Genomic DNA, 19,269 nt, shown 5'->3' with positions numbered 1-19,269 from the left:
GCAGTAACTTGCAGGGAACAGGGAGGGGGAGTAGTACTCAGGATGGGTGCAGGAGGGGTGGATTGGGCTACACTTGGGGTCGGGGTATGGGGCAGGTATGCACATTGGGGGTTGGTGGGGCGGGGGCACTTGTAGTGCAGGGAGAGGGGGCGGGTGATGCGGTTTGTGTGTGTGGGGGTGTGGGGTGAGTCGTGGGTCACAGGGCTGCACTGGTGAGGATAACGCGTTCAAGGAACATGGCCTGGCTTACTTCCTAGTCCCCGTCTCCCCATCTGTGTACCCCTGCAGGCTCCGCACCTCTGCACCAGGCCCCAGCTTTCTGATTCTCAGTTCCTTGGCCTCTGCAACAGGGCCACCCTATGTGGTGCAGAAGGCTCTTTTAGATCAGTTATACTCTTGAATTGCCATCTCAGTCACCTTCCCATCCCTTCTCTAATTTTTCTGTGGAGCAGGGCTGAACTCGATTTACCCTATTTGGCCCTCTTCCTAGAACGCCTGGTTTTTAGGATTTTATGAGGGTTTGCATCTAAGGATGGGAGGTGGCTTGGATCAGATGATGCTAGCTGTTGCCTCAGAAACTCACAGCCTTTCTTAGAATTCCCCTCTAGTTAGTCCATCAAGTGCAAGCTATGTCAAGGAACAACTAAACACTGAACACATTTGAAAGAAACCACAAAAATCCACATAAGGAAAAAAAAGCAAAGACAGACACACAGACAGGCACAGAATCAGAAATCAAGAGTTCTTCTTCAATGAGAAGTTCATGCATGTCCATTGGCTTGTGTGGTAGCAGAGGAGTTTGGCTCAAAGGGCAGGAGTTTCTGTAGAGAAAGGTCAAGTCAGATATGGGAGACCAAACCAAGGTGAGAGAGCTGGCTGCAGGAGTGGATTTCAAGTGACATGCCTAACTAAGTTGCTTAAGGGAGACAGCCCAAGTTGCTACATGAGAGCTGAAACTGTGATCATGCTACCTGGACCTGTATCTTAACACAGGTATTGACACCTAGGGGTGCTCAGGCCATGGAATTAAATTCTTGTACCATGCTTTTGACATCTTTCCTAGAGTAACAATGATGGTATCATTGTAGTTATTATATGGTACACAGGAAGGGTAAGAAACAGTTTCTTACTCTTTCCTAGAGTAATGATGATGCTATCATTATAGTTATTATATAAGTACACAGGAAGAGTAAGAAACAGTTTTTTCCAAGGCTCTTCTGATTTCTCTCACATTTTCTTTCAAGTCTGTCCAGTTTTTGCCTGATTCCATGTGTGAAATTATGTTATGGCAGTAGCCAGTTTCTGGGTACTTCTGTCAAGTTCCTGTTAGCTCATGCTATCAGTTGGAACATTTCTTTTTATATGTCATGTCACAAAGTAAATCTGACTGGGAAGGTACTCCAGAGGTCCAAAATTAACTATAATTGTGAAAGACCCAAAAGAGAAGATTTCCATCTTGGTAAATAACAGGCCTTCCTGTGAAAGGAAAACAATCCCAAAGAGGTCTTTCATTAGTTTCAAATCCCAGTGAGAAACAAAAGATGTTTGAAGAACAAAGAGATTAGGCCCAGTGGGGGAATATAGGACAGAAATTCCAGAATTGACTCAATTCTGGAAAAGGGGAAAAGATACAAAATCTGAAGAGCAAGTGTAAGCAAAAAGTCTACAGACAACCAGCCAAACCTAGGTGGGACAGAGATTCCAGAGGGAAAGTAGAGAGTGGAAGTATAAGGGGCAACATATGGATATTCCAAAGTGACTGATGACATGAAGGTATGCTGGGAACCATAACTCCAAGGATACTATCAGAAAAGGAAACCATGACTTGGACCAGAAGAGGAGATCTGTAGAAGGCCCAAGACAAAATCACAGACACTTGTAGAAAAATAGAAGTGACTTTCACAGGAGCAACAGTGACAGTGAGGATTGTCTTCTCTATGATGAATAGGGCAAGCCAGAGGAGAAAGAGCAAATGGCAAAACTGAAGTCAGATGTCCTTCAAGATGAAAAGAAAAATTGCCATTTTGCTGATGAAATCACCACACAAGGTGAATGCATCTGCCAATGGTAGCCTAGACTGGATGCATTTTATTGTCAGGACATCCTATTGCAATTCAACATAACATGATGCTGTATTGTATGTAACAAAAAGGATAATAACAGTATGTGTCCAGTGAGAAACAAAGAGTACATGTTGATAAGCAAGAAATAACTTGAATGGTCATAGAGAATTGTATCATAGTAAATTTGAATTGGGGAAAATGTTTTCTTTTTACAAGTTCCAAAAGGTAAATGTGCATATAGGACTTGAAAAGAGGAAATGTTAAAAGTCTGGAAGGGACTTGGGAGAAGTCCCAAGTAAATGCCAAGTGGTTCTTGAATCAGGGTGAGCATTTCTGGGGAAAAATGCCAACCTTCCAAGGTCTGCATTTGAGTTCAAGTGATTCTATGGATGGTTGGCCTCTTCGATCTGATGGAGTATAGGTTTGAAACTGTTGTGTACCCCAGAAAAGCCAGGTTCTTTAATTCTTATTCAATATTTCTGGGTGGGGTCTTTTTGATTAAGTTGTTTCCATGGAGCTGTGATCCACCCACTTGTGGGTGGGATCTTTGATTAGGTAGTTTTGATGGAGTTATGTGTCTGCTATTTCAAGGTGGGTCACATACTAGAATCCTCTGTGAGGAAACCATTTCCAAAAAAGCTTCAAGCCCACACAGACTAGAGACCTTTGGAGATGCAGAAATAAAACACCTCTGGGGAAACCATTTGAAATGAGAAGAGAAGCCAGGAGAGAAAGCTAGCAGACATCACCATGTGCCTTCCCCAAGGACAGAGAAACTTCATTACCCTTTTCTTGAGTCAGGTACCTTTCCATGAATCACTCAGTTTGGACATTTTTATAGCCTTAGAACTGTAAATTTGTAAGGTAATAAACTCCCTTGTTTAAAAGTTGTTACAGGTCAGCGCCGTGAGGGACCCACCATGACACTTCATTGTGGCCATGCAGCCAGTTGTGCACCTGTGTGGCTGAGCCCGCTTCTGTGTCCTCTGGTTGATCTGGGAGGGTCCAGGCACCACCTAGACAGCACCCCACCAGATGTGCAGACTTGGCTGGACCCTGCACCGCAAACGGTTGGCATCATGAAGCACCTACCCTACTTCTGCCACAACCAGATGGTACCAGGCTTTGGTCATGGCTCCAAGCAGCTGGGCATCCCTACTACTAACTTTTCTGAACAAGTAGTCAATAGTCTTCAAACTGATCTTACCACTTGTATTTATTATAGTTGGACCAGTTGGAAGTGAAGTGTCCATAAGATAGTGGTGAGCATAGGATGGAACCCATACTACAAGGATATGAAAAAGTCCATGGAAACTCACATCATACATATCTTCAAAGAGGACTTCTATGGGGAAATGCTCAATGTGGCCATCCTTGGTTACCTCAGACTAGAAAAGAACTTTGATTCTTTAGAATCACTTATTTCAGCAATTCAAGGTGATATTGAAGAAGCTAAGAAATGACTAGAAGTAAAAGAAGACAATTTCTTCCAGGTTCCTAATAGCAAAATAATGAATGGCCACTGCGGAGAAAGCATCTTATTTATTCATTCACTGTTTTCTTGTATTTCACTGCTCATAACTACACAGTCTCATGTTAGTGATATTTTAAAAATCAATCATTTTCCTGTAGCTGTGAATTAATTTAAACAGTACAATGTACAATGTTTCAGCTGTTAAATTAAACCCATCATGTCACACTAATAAAAAGATTTATTTTAAAAATCAAGATTGTTTTTATGTAGTATGTTAATTAAAAACTCTTTCAGAGCATTCTAAAATGTACCACTTAGAAAGGTCTTAAGTTTCTTATGATGGAAATAAAACATACATATAATGGGTAAAAAGTTTGAGATGAGGCATGGTTCTTTTTTTGCCTTTTGCCTTTTTTTTATTGTATAGTAAAACATATATACAAAGCAAAGGAAAAAAACAATAGTTTTCAAAGCACTCTTCAAATAGCAGTTACAGGACAGATCCCAGAGTTTGTCATGGGCTACCATACGATCCTCTCACATTTTTCTTTTTAGCTGCTCCAGAATATAGGAGGCTAGAGGGCTTAAATACTTTTTTATCATCACAATCAACTTTTTTCCTGAACTTTATATGTATATATGCTATAAATTTCAAAGCACAGCACCACAATTAGTTGTAGAACATATTTCAGACTTTGAAATGGGCTACAATTTCACAATTTTAGGTTTTTACTTCTAGCTGCTCTAAAATACTGGAGACTAAAAGAGATCAATTTAATTATTCAGCATTCATATTCATTTGTTAAGTCCTATTTTCTATGTATAATTCCACCATCACCTTTGATATTTCCATACCTCTCTTTGGGGAGGTTTGGGCTATGGCAATTCTAAATTTTTCTTATTGGAAGGGTCTGTCACTAATATGAGATAGGGAGATGGAACTATCTGATGTTCTGAAGAGGCTGGGCTAGGTTTCGGGACTTATCTGGACCAGGGACCCATCTGGAGGTGGTAGGTTTCTGGAAAGTTATTCAAGTGCCTGGAACCCATGTGGAATCTTATATATTGCCCTAGGTATTCTTCAGGATTGGCTGGAATGGTCCAGGTTGGGGGTTGACAGGTTATGATAGGTAGCAAGGTCTACCTGAAGCTTGTGAAAGAGTAACCTCCAAAGTAGCCCCCCGACTCTATTTGAACTCTCTCTGCCACTGATACTTTATTAATTACACTTCTTTTCCCCCTTTTGGTCAGGATATAATTGTTGATCCCATGGTGTCCGGTCTGGGACTCATTCCTGGGAGTCATCTCCCACGTTGCAGGGAGATTTTCACCCCTGGATGTCATGTCCCACATAGGGGGGAGGGCAATAATTTCACTTGGCAGAGTTGGGCTTAAAGAGACTGAGGATGCATGATTCTTAAAATACCAATATGTATATAGGTACTTGTATAGCATGTGCTGCTAAACAGAGAGGCTTGTAGAAGTAAATGCATTAAACACAGCTTTGGTAGTCTATTATAAACCTAAGCGGGAAAAATCCAGATTTTGTATTTTTGATAATTGTGCATTGACTTTTTTACATTAATATAGTTTATTATCGACATGAAGACTTGCAAAATTTCATTTCAGTCAGTTCCTTCATGAGGTGAAATCACTGTAGTCTCAGTTTCATTTTTATATAAACCTGCCTCAATTCTAAATGGTCTTGACATCTTCCTTCCACTATTTTTTTTTTTTTTGTATTTTAAGTCGAAGAAAAATGTGTAGTTCTCATTTGTGTGTTGGGTAACATTTTTCTCCTTAAGAGGAGAAACATTTGATCTTCAGCATTTTTTTTTTGGTGTGTTCTATTTTCTAGTATTTCATTTTGTTTTTTTCCATTTAGATTAGCTTACAACTGTACACTCACAGGAGACTGAATCTACCTTTACCATTCCATCCTTTCACTATATGAACAGCGACGGCCATGCATATCTGCATTGTACTCTTAGAAAAAAAAATTCTGTAAGTTTCTTTAAGATTTAGTTAAACATATAGCAGTTCATTTATATATACCAGTTTCTTAAAGAACACAAAATTCTTGGGACACCTCTCCCCTGAAAATATTTAAGAGCCAGTTCAACTACGAAAGAGCTTGAAAGTTATTTTTCATGTAATTACGTGCCTGAAAAAATCTAAACTCTGTAGTTGTGTATGTTCAATGCCAGACTAAAGAGTGTCTGTAGCTTGGGGGAAAAGCATAAATAATAAATTTCTAGTTAAATAATCTTTATCTCATACATTTTCCTTTCTGCTAACCATGTGATTTTTGGCTGAGTCTTTATTTATGTAGAAAGAAATTTGAAATTTATATTTGAGAAATTAAGGGTACAGATTGCTCTGGTCCTCTGAAATACTATATTGCATCATTTTTCACTTTAACACTGGATTTGCTGGAAAGGAGAAGCAGTATGTAGAAGGTAATTTTAAAGATGAAAACATCTTATAAATCACTTTCTCTAATGTGCATAAATGAATTAGAATAAAGTATATAGAAAACCATCTAAAGTCCGATTGGATTATCAGAAAACATGGATAAGTGTTTTTATGATGCATGACTTTGTGGCAAACAGCAGTATGTGCATTTTAAAATTCTTTATAAAAAATATTTGGAAAATGTAATTTAATGTTAGAAATAAAATACTTGAACAAAAGATGCCTGAATTATTTTATGAAGCAGAGTTAAACAAACATCCAAAGTATAAAGACAGATTTGTGTTTATTTTGTTTGACTAGTTTGCTAATTATGTCCTCATTTAAGTATAAAAAAGTTCTTTGACATTTTATTGTTGCCTTGTGTGTTTTAAATAGCCATTGTTTTGAAAATCTGAGTGTCAACATTTTCAGTTTTTTTATGAAAAGTTTATATTTATGTATTTTTAAAAATCACAGTAGTACCATTTTAATTAGTCTGAATGTTTCCAGGCATTGAAATAAATCTTGACTAAGAGTTTAGAAAAAAAAATTGCTCCATTTCTGGTATATTGCTTACCCGCAGCATTTAAAAAATCAAAACAGATGGTGTGAGGTGTTGCCCAGACACACAATCCCACTCCCAACCTCCTCCTAGGGGCCTCAAGCAATACGTCGTTCGTACACACTTTCACCAAACCAAACAGAAATCACACACTCGCAGCAATCTGGCAAACACACACGTAAAGTCACCAGGAGAAATGTGGCTTTAAAGCCCTGGTCTGGTGCACTGGGTCCCTCCCTAAACCCACAGGCGGGCACCCACCCACCCACTCACTCGGGTTCACACGCACAAGCATCTTTCCTTCTCTGCCACACAGAGGCAGCTCCTCAAGCTAAGGGTTGTCTACCAGGCTCTGAAACCCCCCAGAATGAGCTGCAACCTAAATCGCGCTCATAGCCCCACTATTAGGGTCACTGCGTGCATTCTTCCAAGGACAATCATATACATACCTGACAGCAGGCTTGACCTGGGACACCGCGACCCGCTCTGCCTCTGGGCCCCTCTGAGTGCGCCTGTTGTAGTAGCCTCCTCCAGGCTTCAGGTACCCGCCCCAGCCACCGAAGGTCACAGGCCGGAGCCACAGTTCCCTAGTTGCTCCAGGATACCGCCTTTAGCAATCCTGGTGGCCTCTGCGACGCCAGCCCCAGGCGTGGTTTGCGCATGCGCAGTCTGGGGACCCATAGAAACAGCCACCTGCTTTTGCGGACCTTGGGCGTACTCCCTACCGGACTTCTGGGCAATGCTTCCCTCTTTGTCCTGCCTGTGGAACTTCGTGCCATGTGGCGGGAGAGAAAATGAAGACACTGCAATCCAAGACTGTTGGTGTCAACTGAAAATTCATGGTCGCAAGAACTGCATCCCTTAGATTGGGCCAAGTAGGCCCAACTTCTCAGTGACTGACTGGTGAGTTTGGTTTGTAGATGGATGTCGGGTAGTTCCTGCCGCTTAGAGTTCCTTACTGGAATGGGCTATAAGGCCCCCTCCTGTGTGTGTGTGTGTGTGTAGAAGTGGGAGGGGGACTGTGTGGTCAGTATGCACCTTACTTTAGTGATGGGCTCACGCAACTTCCTAGAAATGTGGGTGAGTCAGGGCCCTATCCCAACTGGGTGAGACCTGAGAGAGTCTAACCCCAGCTGGCAGCGACCCTGACATTTCCTGTGAAAAGCAGAAAAGTTAGGTGGTGTTACTTTCCCTCTGCAGCACCCTTGCTTTCAGGGACAGGGCCACGGAATGACTTGGTCTGAACTGGTTGCAAGCCAGGCCTCTGAGTACTCTCAGTTGTGCAATTTCTCAGAGAAAAAGGGCTTTGATCAGCGAAGACTGGCTTCTGCCTACCTGAAAGTCCAGGGAAAGTGGACTTTCCTCCTGAAGGAAAGAGGAAACTCCTGGTATGCCCTTGCTTTCCAAAGTCTTTCCTTCGTTTGGAGTTGTCATGTGCTTTCCTTGCCTACATGGGTACTTTTTTTTTTTAATTTTTTTTTTATAATCATACCAAAACAACATTCAAACACGAACATTCTTAACATACTAATGTTCCATGCATGGTGTACAATCATTGGCTCACAATATCATCACATGTTAGTATATTCATCACCAGCATCATTTTTTAGAACATTTGCATCACAACGGGTACTTCTTAAGTGGCAGGTCGCAGCCAGTGTTGGACTGGATTGGGTGGGCTAGAGGATGAGGAGGGAGGACCTTGCCTGGTGCCTCCCTCCCTCCTACCTAGTGCTTCCATGTTCATTTTTGCAAATATTTGAACTTCAGCTGAGATGTAGTTAATCCTTTGTCTTGTACTCTACTCAGTTGAGGAACAATGATTCCCAGGTGATATCCAGTATAACAGAGTGGTACAGTTTAATACATGAAAAAGAGTAACACATGTCTAAAAGTTATATACAGTAATGGAGACTTGATGTCCAGACCTAGTTTGAACAGCTCCTTTCCTCTCTACCTACCTACCTACACAAACACTCACACACACCCACACCCACACACCTATGTACACTATTTCCTTATGGTGAAGGCTGTACTCTAAGAACTAAAGCCCTGAGGATACATCAAAGTACAGTCACATGCATACCTTCATGCAAGCTTGAGGTTAGTATTTGTGATCAAACAAGTCTCCTAATCCCACTTCCTTAACTGGTTTTGACCAAATGTCCCTCTTAGAGCCCCAACCTCCCACATTATATACCAGAAGTTCTGGTATCGAGGTACGCAGGTTGGGCTTGTGCAATAGCAGTCAATTTCCAAGGTCTTCAATGCTTCAAGGATCTGGTGCTTAGCAACCCCTGAAGTCATGGTGATGTCATGGCCTGGTCTCATATTTTTCTTGCCTTAAATTAAATAGAGATTTTTGAAGAGAGTAATGTTTTTAAATGCATAAAATTAAAAAATAGGGTTCTACAAAAAAGTAGTTATATTGAGATAGTAGGCAAAATATTAAGTTAACAATAGAGAAATATGTACTTCTTTATTAATACTCTTAAGTTACCAGAGCAGCTGGTCTTACAACATGTAATTTGAAAATAGAGGTATATTTAAAACTGTAACGTAATGTCAAATTGTCATTTCTTTTAGCTATAAAGTCACATACGCTGCTGATACTACTGTTGTTGATGCAGAAAATTTCTGTTAAGAGATTAGTAAAACAAACAATATAATTGCCTCATCCTTTGAATTTTAAACATGGGCCGCCAGTTAAGAACCTCTCCCTGCCTTGCTCCCAGGCAGTGGCATCCAGACCGCTGGTCTCACCATCATGGATACTTTAGCAGAAGCAAATGGCACTTGTGCCTTAAACCTCTTGAAAAAGCTGGGTGAAATCAACTCACACAATGTATTTTTTTTTTTTTTTTTTTGCCCATGAGCATCTCAATAGTCCTGGCCCTGTTCTTCATGGAGGCAAAGGGAAACACCGTGGGTCAAATGGCCCTGGCACTTTCTTTCAGCAGAAGCGGAGTGGAGATGTTCACCAAGGTTTCCAGACCCTTCTCACTGAAGTTAACAAAGCAGGAACTCAATACTTGCTTAGGATAGGCTCTTTGGAGGAAAGTGTTGAGATTTCCTCTCCTCTTTTAAAGATTCCTGCCCCAAATTCTACCAAGCCGTGATGAAAACACTTGACTTTCATGTATTCTACATTGAATCCTGATACTAATTCACATTCTCCTTCGGTGAGGTCAAATGGGGCTCCATTGGTTTCTAATGCTTCAGAGGTGTCAAAAAACACATAAACACCTACGTAGCTTACAAGACAGAAAGTAAAATCAGAGACTTGCTGTCTTCCGATTCCATCAATTCCAACCTTATCCTTGTGAATGCCACCCACTTCAAAGGAAGCTGGGATAAGCGTTCAACAAAGAGCAGACCAAGGAAAGACTGTTTAAAATCAGTAAGGATGAGGAGAAACCTGTGCAAATGATGTTTAAGAAATCTAAGTTTCAAATTACCTATATAGGAGAAATATTCACCCAAATTCTGGAGCTTTTCTATGTCAGAAAGGAGCTGAATGTGATCATCATGCTTCCACATGAAAACACTGATTTGAAAATGGTGGAAAAAGAGCTCATGTACGAGAAGTTCATAGAATAGACAAGGACAGACATGATGGATGAAGAAGAGATGAAGGTTTTCCTTTCCAAGTTTAAACTGGAGGAAAACTATGATATGTAGGATGTCCTTTGCTGCCTGGACATGAGTGACATCTTTGACCAGACCAGGGCAGACTTTTCCAGAATGTCATCCAAGAAAAGCTTATATCTGTCCGAAGTCATGCAGAGATCTTTTGTGAGGTCAGCAAGGAAGGCACCGAGGCAGTGGCAGCCACAGCAGCCAGCATGATGATGCACTGCAGAAGAATCACCCCTAGGTTCTGTGTGGACTGCACCTTCCTTTTCTTCATCCAGTGCAGCAAGACTAATGGCATTCTCTTCTGTGGCTGGGTCTGCTCTCCACAGGGACTCATGGTCTTTGAAGGGAGCCTCCTTTCTCCTCCTAGCCAACTTTGCCTCTGACGTTTAACCAAGTGTCTGCACACAAATGACCTTATTAACGTACTGGTGACAATTCAGAAATAAAGGCCTGGTTTGGCAACTGAATGTTCAGGAAAAAAAAGAACCTATGTTCTACTGGAATGTAGTGCATAATGTGAAATTAAAATGATAGAAAATAAAACTATTAAAGCAGTGTTAGTGAATGAAATCTGTTAATGAAGACAAGAGACAAAGAATGTTTACAGTTAAGTAACAGCAATCAGACTTTGTACTTGTCTTTATGATTTATTAGTATTGCAATAAAAAGAATGCTCATATATTGATATCAAGTACTGTCTCTGACATATTAACTCATTTAATCCTTACAACAACTTGATGAAGGATTGTACTAATTTTCCTCCAAGACAATAAAATAGAGAGGTTCAGTAATTTCCTGAAGGTCACACAGCTCATAAGTGGCAGTGCTAGAATTGAAATCCAGGCAGTGTGATTTCCAAGCATGTTTCTCAACCTCTTTGCTATGCTGCCTCTCTTAAATTTTTAAATAAATTATGTTACTACTTTAAAAAAAAATAAAAGCAGTGACATTAAAAAGAAGAAAAGAGTTGTAAGCCGATTCCATTAGACAAGTCAAGAGGGATAATTCAAGGAACAAACTTCTTGGTTCTTCAAAAATTGAGTTGTATTTGGACAGGATGATTTTCTCATTCTTTGGTATTTAGATGTCCTCAAATTCTGTTAAAGTGAATGTTGTAGGTTCTTGGTGAAACTACTGATGGCTTGTGTAGTAGAAGGAGAGCTCTAACAGAAGTGGTGAGCAGGCCCTCAAGTGCGTGATGCAAGCTGGGATTTTTGTAACCTCAATTTAGTGCACATGGGTACTGTGTTTCTCAAGGCTATCCATAAAATTTAATTTTAAAAACCTCACAAAGTGTTTCTTTATTTGTAGATGACATGATTCTCTATATAGGAAATCCAAAGGACTCCACAAGAAAGCTACTAAAGCTAATAAACAATTCATCAAAGTTGCAGGGTAAAAGGTCAACACACAAATATCTGTTGTTTCTATAAAGTAACAATGAATAATCCAAAAAGAAAATTGAGAAAATTCCATTTATAATGGTGTCTTAAATAACAAAATATCTATCAAGGAATAAATTTAACCAAGGATGTCACACTTGTGCACTGAAAACTACAAAACAGTGTGGAAAAAAATTAAAGATGACCTAGGTAAATCTCAGGACATTACATGTTCATGGATTGGAAGACTTCATATTGTTAAGATGCCAGGTATATCCAAAGTGATCTACAAATTCAGCACAATCCCTATCAAAATTCCAGCAACCTTTTTTGTAGAAATGGAAAAGCTGATGCTCAAATTCATATGGAATGATAAGTGGCTCCAGGCAGCTAAACTGATTTTGAAAAAGAACAAAGTTGGAAGGTTATGAAGGTGTAGTAGTTAGGTTCAGATGTCAATTTGGCCAGATGATGGTACCCATTTAAAAATATGTATTTAAAAAAAAAAAAAAATATATATATATATATATGTTTTTATTGAGTAATCTTCACATACATATAGTTCATCCATAGTAAACAATCAGTGGCTCACAATGTCAGTAGTTTTGTACTCATCACCGTGATCCTTTTTAGTACATTTGCATCACTCCAGAAAAAGAAATAAAATGAAAAAGGGAAAACCTCATATAAATATACCCCATCCCCCTCCCCCTCATTGACCACTAGTATTTCCAACTACCCAATTTTTTTACCCCTTATCCCCGCTATTATTTATTTCACTTTTCCTTATTGTTTTTACTCATCTGTCCATACCCTGGATAAACAGAGCATCAGACACAAGGTTTCACAATCATGCTGTAAAAGCTGTATCATCATACAATCATTTTCAAGAATCAAGGTGCCCAGTTTTTGTTCTGTTGCTGTGGGCTTCAATTATCAGCATGTGGAATTCATCTATGACTGATTCCATCTGTGGTAGGCTAAGGGGCGTGCCTTCTTCAATGAGTGATGTTTAATTTAATTAGCTGGAGCCTTAAAAGGAAGAGTCAGAAGAATGCTCAGCAGTTCAGCACACCTCAGTTCAGTGCTCAGAGCCATCACAGACCCAGACATTTGGAGATGCAGAGAGGAAATGCCCCAGGGAGAGCCAGTTGAACCAAGGAGCTGGGAGAGAGGGCCAGCAGATGTCACCATGTGCCTTCCCATGTGATAGAGAAACCCAGATGAAAGCTAGCTGCCTTTCCTCTGAGGAGCCATAAATTTGTAACTAAATAAATCCGCTTTATAAAAGCTGGTCCACCTCTGTTGTATTGCATTCTGGCAGCCTTAGCAAACTAAAACAAGGGGCTCAGCAAGATGTTTAAAATTTAAAGAGGCATGAAGAAGATGCACAGAGGAAGTAAAGACCTTATTTTCTTTGGGTTTTCCAGTAGGTGTTGAGTATTCTTTTATTATAGCTATGTAAACTGGTGTTAGCCCTCATACTCATATCAGAATCATCTGGATAGCTCGTTAAAACATAGTTTGCTGGGCCCTACCAGCAGTTTCTGATTCAGCAGGTCTGGTGTGGGAACCAAAGAATCTGCATTTCTCACAAGTTCTTAGGTGATGCTGATGGATTTCATGCTCATACAACACTGAGCAACACTGGGCTAAAGAGATCAGTTGTTCATCCAAAGCCACTGTGCTTAATAAAGGTGGAGATGGGAATTGAAGCCAGGAGATGTGAAACTAGAACTTCTTCAAAATTAAAAATCTTTTGTGAGACAGAGCACACTATTTAACACAGTACAAAAAGGCAGCTCACAGAATGAGAGAAAATAGTTGAGTTGCAAACTGCATATCTTAAAAAGGTCTGATAACCAGAACATATAAGGAAAATTTTACAACACAATGACAAAAAGACAAAAACCCAATTAAAAAATGGCAAAGGACTTGAACAGAGATTTTAAATATACACATGACCAATACACAAATGAAAAGATGCTAAACATATTAGCCTCTAAGGTGTTTAGAGTGACTGGTGGGAAGTGTCAAAACTGTTGAGCTGTCTTCCAGTAGTCTTGATTCTTGAAGACGATTGTATAAAATATAACTTTTACAACGTGACTGTGATTGTGAAAACCTTGGGTCTGGTGCTTCTTTTATCCAGGGTATGGACAGATGGGTAAAAAAATATGGAAAGTGCTGCTGGCAGGCCCCCTCACAGCAGTGACCCTGGGAACTGTTGGAGCTTGGATGCCGCCAAAGAAATTCAGTTGTGGCTCTCTAGTCTACGTGTCAATATCCTTTATTGTTTTGATGATTATTTCTTCAGCCTGACTCATATTCTGCTTCATTCAGAAGATCAGGTACACCAATGCCCATGACAAGAACCAGCATCATCTCAGAAATCTAGCCAAGGAAGCCATTAGCAAATTGACAATCAGGACTATAGAAAAGGGTGATAAGGAAACAGACCCAGACTCTGATCACTGTGTGGTCTGCATAGAGAGCTATAAGCAGGATGATGTTGTCCAAATCCTGCCCTGCAAGCATATTTTCCACAAATCTTGCATGGACTCTTGACTTACTGAACACTGTACCTGTCTTGTGTGCGAACTTAATATTTTGAAGCCTCTGGGAATTGTGCCAAACTTGCCATGTACAGGCAGCAAGGCATTTGACATGGAAAGTCTCACCAGAACCCAAGCCAAGAGCCAAAGGTCACCCCCTGATGACCTTGCCAGCAGCCACCGCCTCGGCCTCGAGCTACTTTGAACTTCAGGGATATTGCCTCTTCCTCAGGAAGGGTAGCTGACTCCCAGGATGGGGAAATCAACATGGCAGTGATGAAAGAATGGTTTATTATTTCCAGTTTTGACCTCTTCAATGCTCCCACCCTCTGCTACATGATTATCAGAGCCACAGCTAGCATGAATGCTAATGAGGTTGAATGGTTTTGAAGAAGAAAACAAAATCTCCTTTCTGACTGATTGCCTTGAGGGAAAAAGAATTGTTTTTGTGCATTATTTACCAATAATGCCACATAAGCATTTATTTTTAGTACATTTTATTTTTTCATAAAATTGCTAATGCCAAAGCTTTGTATTAAAATAAATAAATAATGAAATAAAAATATGGATAAAAATAAATAATAGGGGGGAAAAGGGGTAAAATAAGTCGGGTAGATGGAAATACTAGTGGTCAATGAGAGGGAGTGGTAAGGAGTATGGTATATATGAAATTTTTCTTTTTATTTCTTTTTCCAGAGTGATGCAGATATTCTAAAAAAATGGTCATGGTGATAAATACGTAATTATGTGGTGATATTGTGAGCCATTGATTGTATAACATGTATGGGCATATGTGTGTGAAAATTTATTAATACAGATTTTTTTTTTAAAGATGAAGCCTGTGCTCTCAAGTTCTTTCTATATTATTTTTGGGATGATGTATAAGCACAGGAGTATTTCCCAGGAATAATTCAATATTTCTTACAAACAAAAACAGAAGTTGTCATGAAGCAAAAAAGATACGATAAATTTCCTCCAAAAGATAGTAATACTTATCAAATAGGTGTTTTAAAAAAAGTTTTATTGAGATAAATTCACATACCAATAATCCATCTAAAGTGTGTAATTACTGTCTTCTAGCATATTCATATTTTGTCTTCATGCACAAAATTGTGCATGTATCATTACAATCAGTTCTAGAACATTTTCACTGTGAAAAGCATTCACTGTATTACACAGTTCCAAGTTTCATTCTCTGGCTTTACTTCAAGTGACATACATGACCCTAAACCTTGCCTTTCAATCACAGTTGCACCCCTATATCATTGCTGTTACTTAGACTCACTATAATGAGCTCTCACCATTTCCATCCATTTCCAAACATTTCCAATCACCCTTATTACATTTTCTGCACAAATGAAATATCAACTCTCAATTCTCTATCTTCTTTCTATCTTCTGGTGACCTGTGTTCTAGATCTTTTTTTTTTTTTAACGTTCTTAATATGTAATCATTCCATTCTACATATATAATCAGTAATTCACAATATCATCACATAGTTGCATATTCATCATCATGATCATTTCTTAGAACATTTACATCAATTCAGAAAAATAAAAGATAACATAAAAAGAAATAAAATGAAAACAGAAAAAAATTATACATACCATACCCCTTACCCCTCCCTTTCATTGATCACTAGCATTTCAAACTAAATATATTTTAACATTTGTTCCCCTTATTATTTAATTTTATTCCATATGTTCTACTCATCTGTTGACAAGGTAGATAAAAGGAGCATCAGACACAAGGTTTTCACAATCACACAGTCAAATTGTGAAAGCTGTATCATTATACAATCATCATCAAGAAACATGGCTAATGGAACACAGCTCTACATTTTCAGGCAGTTCCTTCCAGCCTCTCCATTACATCTTTTTTTTTTTTTTTTTTTTTTGTCTACATTTGCGTTTTTTTTTTGTTTTTTTTTATTAATTAAAAAAATTAACTAACACAACAATAGAAATCAATCCATTCTACATATGCAATCAGTAATTCTTAATATCATCACATAGGTGTATGGTCATCATTTCTCAGTACATATGCATCGATTTAGAGAAAGAAATAGCACTACAACAGAAAAAGAAATAAAGTGATAACACAGAGAGAAAACACAAATAAAAATAAAAAGTACAAAAATATATAAGAGAAAAAAAAAACAAAACAAACAAACAAAAAAACTATAGATCAGATGCAGCTTCATTCAGCGTTCCAAGATAATTACATTACAATTAGGCAGTATTGTGCTGACCATTTTTTTTTTTTTAGACGTCATACCATTCTACATATGCAATCAGTAATTCTTAACATCATCACATAGATGCATGATCATCGTTTCTTAGTACATTTGCATCGGTTTAGAAGAACTAGCATTATAACAGAAAAAGATATAGAATGTTAATATAGAGAAAAAAATAAAAGTAATAATAATAAGAACAAAACAAACAAAACAAAAAACAAAAACCTATAGCTCGGATGCAGCTTCGTTCAGTATTTTAACATGATTACTTTACAATTGGGTATTATTGTACTGTCCATTTTTGAGTTTTTGTATCTAGTCCTATTGCACCGTCTGTATTCCATCAGCTCCGATTACCCATTATCTTACCCTGTTTCTAACTCCTGCTGAACTCTGTTACCAATGACATATTCCAAGTTTATTCTCGAGTGTCGATTCACATCATTGGGACCATACAGTATTTGTCTTTTAGCTTTTGGCTAGACTCACTCAGCATAATGTTTTCTAGGTCCATTCATGTTATTACATGCTTCATAAGTTTATCCTGTCTTAACGCTGCATAATATTCCATCGTACGTATATACCACAGTTTGTTTAGCCACTCGTCTGTTGATGGACATTTTGGCTGTTTCCATCTCTTTGCAATTGTAAATAACGCTGCTATAAACATTGGTGTGCAAATGTCCGTTTGAGTTTTTGCCCTTAATTCCTTTGAGTAGATTCCCAGCAATGGTATTGCTGGATCGTATGGCAATTCTATATTCAGCTTTTTGAGGAACCGCCAAACTGCTTTCCACAGTGGTTGCACCATTTGACATTCCCACCAACAGTGGATAAGTGTGCCTCTTTCTCCGCATCCTCTCCAGCACTTGTCATTTTCTGTTTTGTTGATAATGGCCATTCTGGTGGGTGTGAGATGATATCTCATTGTGGTTTTGATTTGCATTTCTCTAATGGCCAGGGACATTGAGCATCTCTTCATGTGTCTTTTGGCCATTTGTATTTCCTCCTCTGAGAGGTGTCTATTCAAGTCTTTTTCCCATTTTGTAATTGGGTTGGCTATCTTTTTGTTGTTGAGTTGAACAATCTCATTATAAATTCTGGATACTAGACCTTTATCTGATATGTCGTTTCCAAATATTGATTCCCATTGTGTAGGCTGTCTTTCTACTTTCTTGATGAAGTTCTTTGATGCACAAAAGTGTTTAATTTTGAGGAGTTCCCATTTATTTATTTCCTTCTTCAGTGCTCTTGCTTTAGGTGTAAGGTCCATAAAACCGCCTCCAATTGTAAGATTCATAAGATATCTCCCTACATTTTCCTCTAACTGTTCTATGGTCTTAGACCTAATGTTTAGATCTTTGATCCATTTTGAGTTAACTTTTGTATAGGGTGTGAGATATGGGTCTTCTTTCATTCTTTTGCATATGGATATCCAGTTCTCTAGGCACCATTTATTGAAGAGACTGTTCTGTCCCAGGTGAGTTGGCTTGACTCCCTTATCAAAGATCAAATGACCATAGATGAGAGGGTCTATATCTGAGCACTCTATTCGATTCCATTGGTCGATATATCTATCTTTATGCCAATACCATGCTGTTTTGACCACTGTGGCTTCATAATATGCCTTAAAGTCTGGCAGCGCAAGACCTCCAGCTTCGTTTTTTTTCCTCAAGATGTTTTTAGCAATTCGGGGCACCCTGCCCTTCCAGATAAATTTGCTTATTGGTTTTTCTATTTCTGAAAAATAAGTTGTTGGGATTTTGATTGGTATTGCATTGAATCTGTAAATCAATTTAGGTAGGATTGACATCTTAACTATATTTAGTCTTCCAATCCATGAACACGGTATGCCCTTCCATCTGTTTAGGTCTTCTGTGATTTCTTTTAGCAGTTTTTTGTAGTTTTCTTTGTATAGGTCTTTTGTCTCTTTAGTTAAATTTATTCCTAGGTATTTTATTCTTTTAGTTGCAATTGTAAATGGGATTCGTTTCTTGATTTCCCCCTCTGCTTGTTCATTGCTAGTGTATAGAAATGCTACAGATTTTTGAATGTTGATCTTGTAACCTGCTACTTTGCTGTACTCATTTATTAGCTCTAGTAGTTTTGTTGTGGATTTTTCTGGGTTTTCGACGTATAGTATCATATCGTCTGCAAACAGTGATAGTTTTACTTCTTCCTTTCCAATTTTGATGCCTTGTATTTCTTTTTCTTGTCTAATTGCTCTGGCTAGAACCTCCAACACAATGTTGAATAATAGTGGTGATAGTGGACATCCTTGTCTTGTTCCTGATCTTAGGGGGAACGTTTTCAATTTTTCCCCATTAAGGATGATATTAGCTGTGGGTTTTTCATATATTCCCTCTATCATTTTAAGGAAGTTCCCATGTATTCCTATCCTTTGAAGTGTTTTCAACAGGAAAGGATGTTGAATCTTGTCAAATGCCTTCTCTGCATCAATTGAGATGATCATGTGATTTTTCTGCTTTGATTTGTTGCTATGGTGTATTACATTAATTGATTTTCTTATGTTGAACCATCCTTGCATACCTGGGATGAATCCTACTTGGTCATGATGAATAATTCTTTTAATGTGTTGTTGGATATGATTTGCTAGAATTTTACTGAGGATTTTTGCATCTATATTCATTAGAGAGATCGGCCTGTAGTTTTCTTTTCTTGTAATATCTTTGCCTGGTTTTGGTATGAGGGTAATGTTGGCTTCATAGAATGAGTTAGGTAGTTTTCCCTCCACTTCGATTTTTTTGAAGAGTTTGAGGAGAGTTGGTACTAATTCTTTCTGGAATGTTTGATAGAATTCACATGTGAAGCCGTCTGGTCCTGGACTTTTCTTTTTAGGAAGCTTTTGAATGACTGCTTCGATTTCTTTACTTGTGATTG

The 19,269-nt window shown here is 38.6% G+C and overlaps 3 pseudogenes; all 3 read left to right on the top strand.

The window, feature by feature from the left end:
• Nucleotides 1–3,142: 3,142 nt before the first annotated feature.
• Nucleotides 3,143–3,706, top strand: LOC143658377 (riboflavin kinase pseudogene; annotated as a pseudogene).
• Nucleotides 3,707–9,320: 5,614 nt separating this feature from the next.
• LOC143658376 (serpin B6 pseudogene) lies at nt 9,321–10,575 on the top strand (annotated as a pseudogene).
• Nucleotides 10,576–13,737: 3,162 nt separating this feature from the next.
• Nucleotides 13,738–14,519, top strand: LOC143658375 (E3 ubiquitin-protein ligase RNF130 pseudogene; annotated as a pseudogene).
• Nucleotides 14,520–19,269: the final 4,750 nt, after the last annotated feature.

This window comes from Tamandua tetradactyla, chromosome 16 (genome assembly GCF_023851605.1).
Source record: "Tamandua tetradactyla isolate mTamTet1 chromosome 16, mTamTet1.pri, whole genome shotgun sequence".
Lineage (NCBI taxonomy): Eukaryota > Metazoa > Chordata > Mammalia > Pilosa > Myrmecophagidae > Tamandua > Tamandua tetradactyla.
The sequence above is the reverse complement of the archived record's forward strand: the minus strand, read 5'-3'. Positions and strand labels throughout refer to the sequence as shown.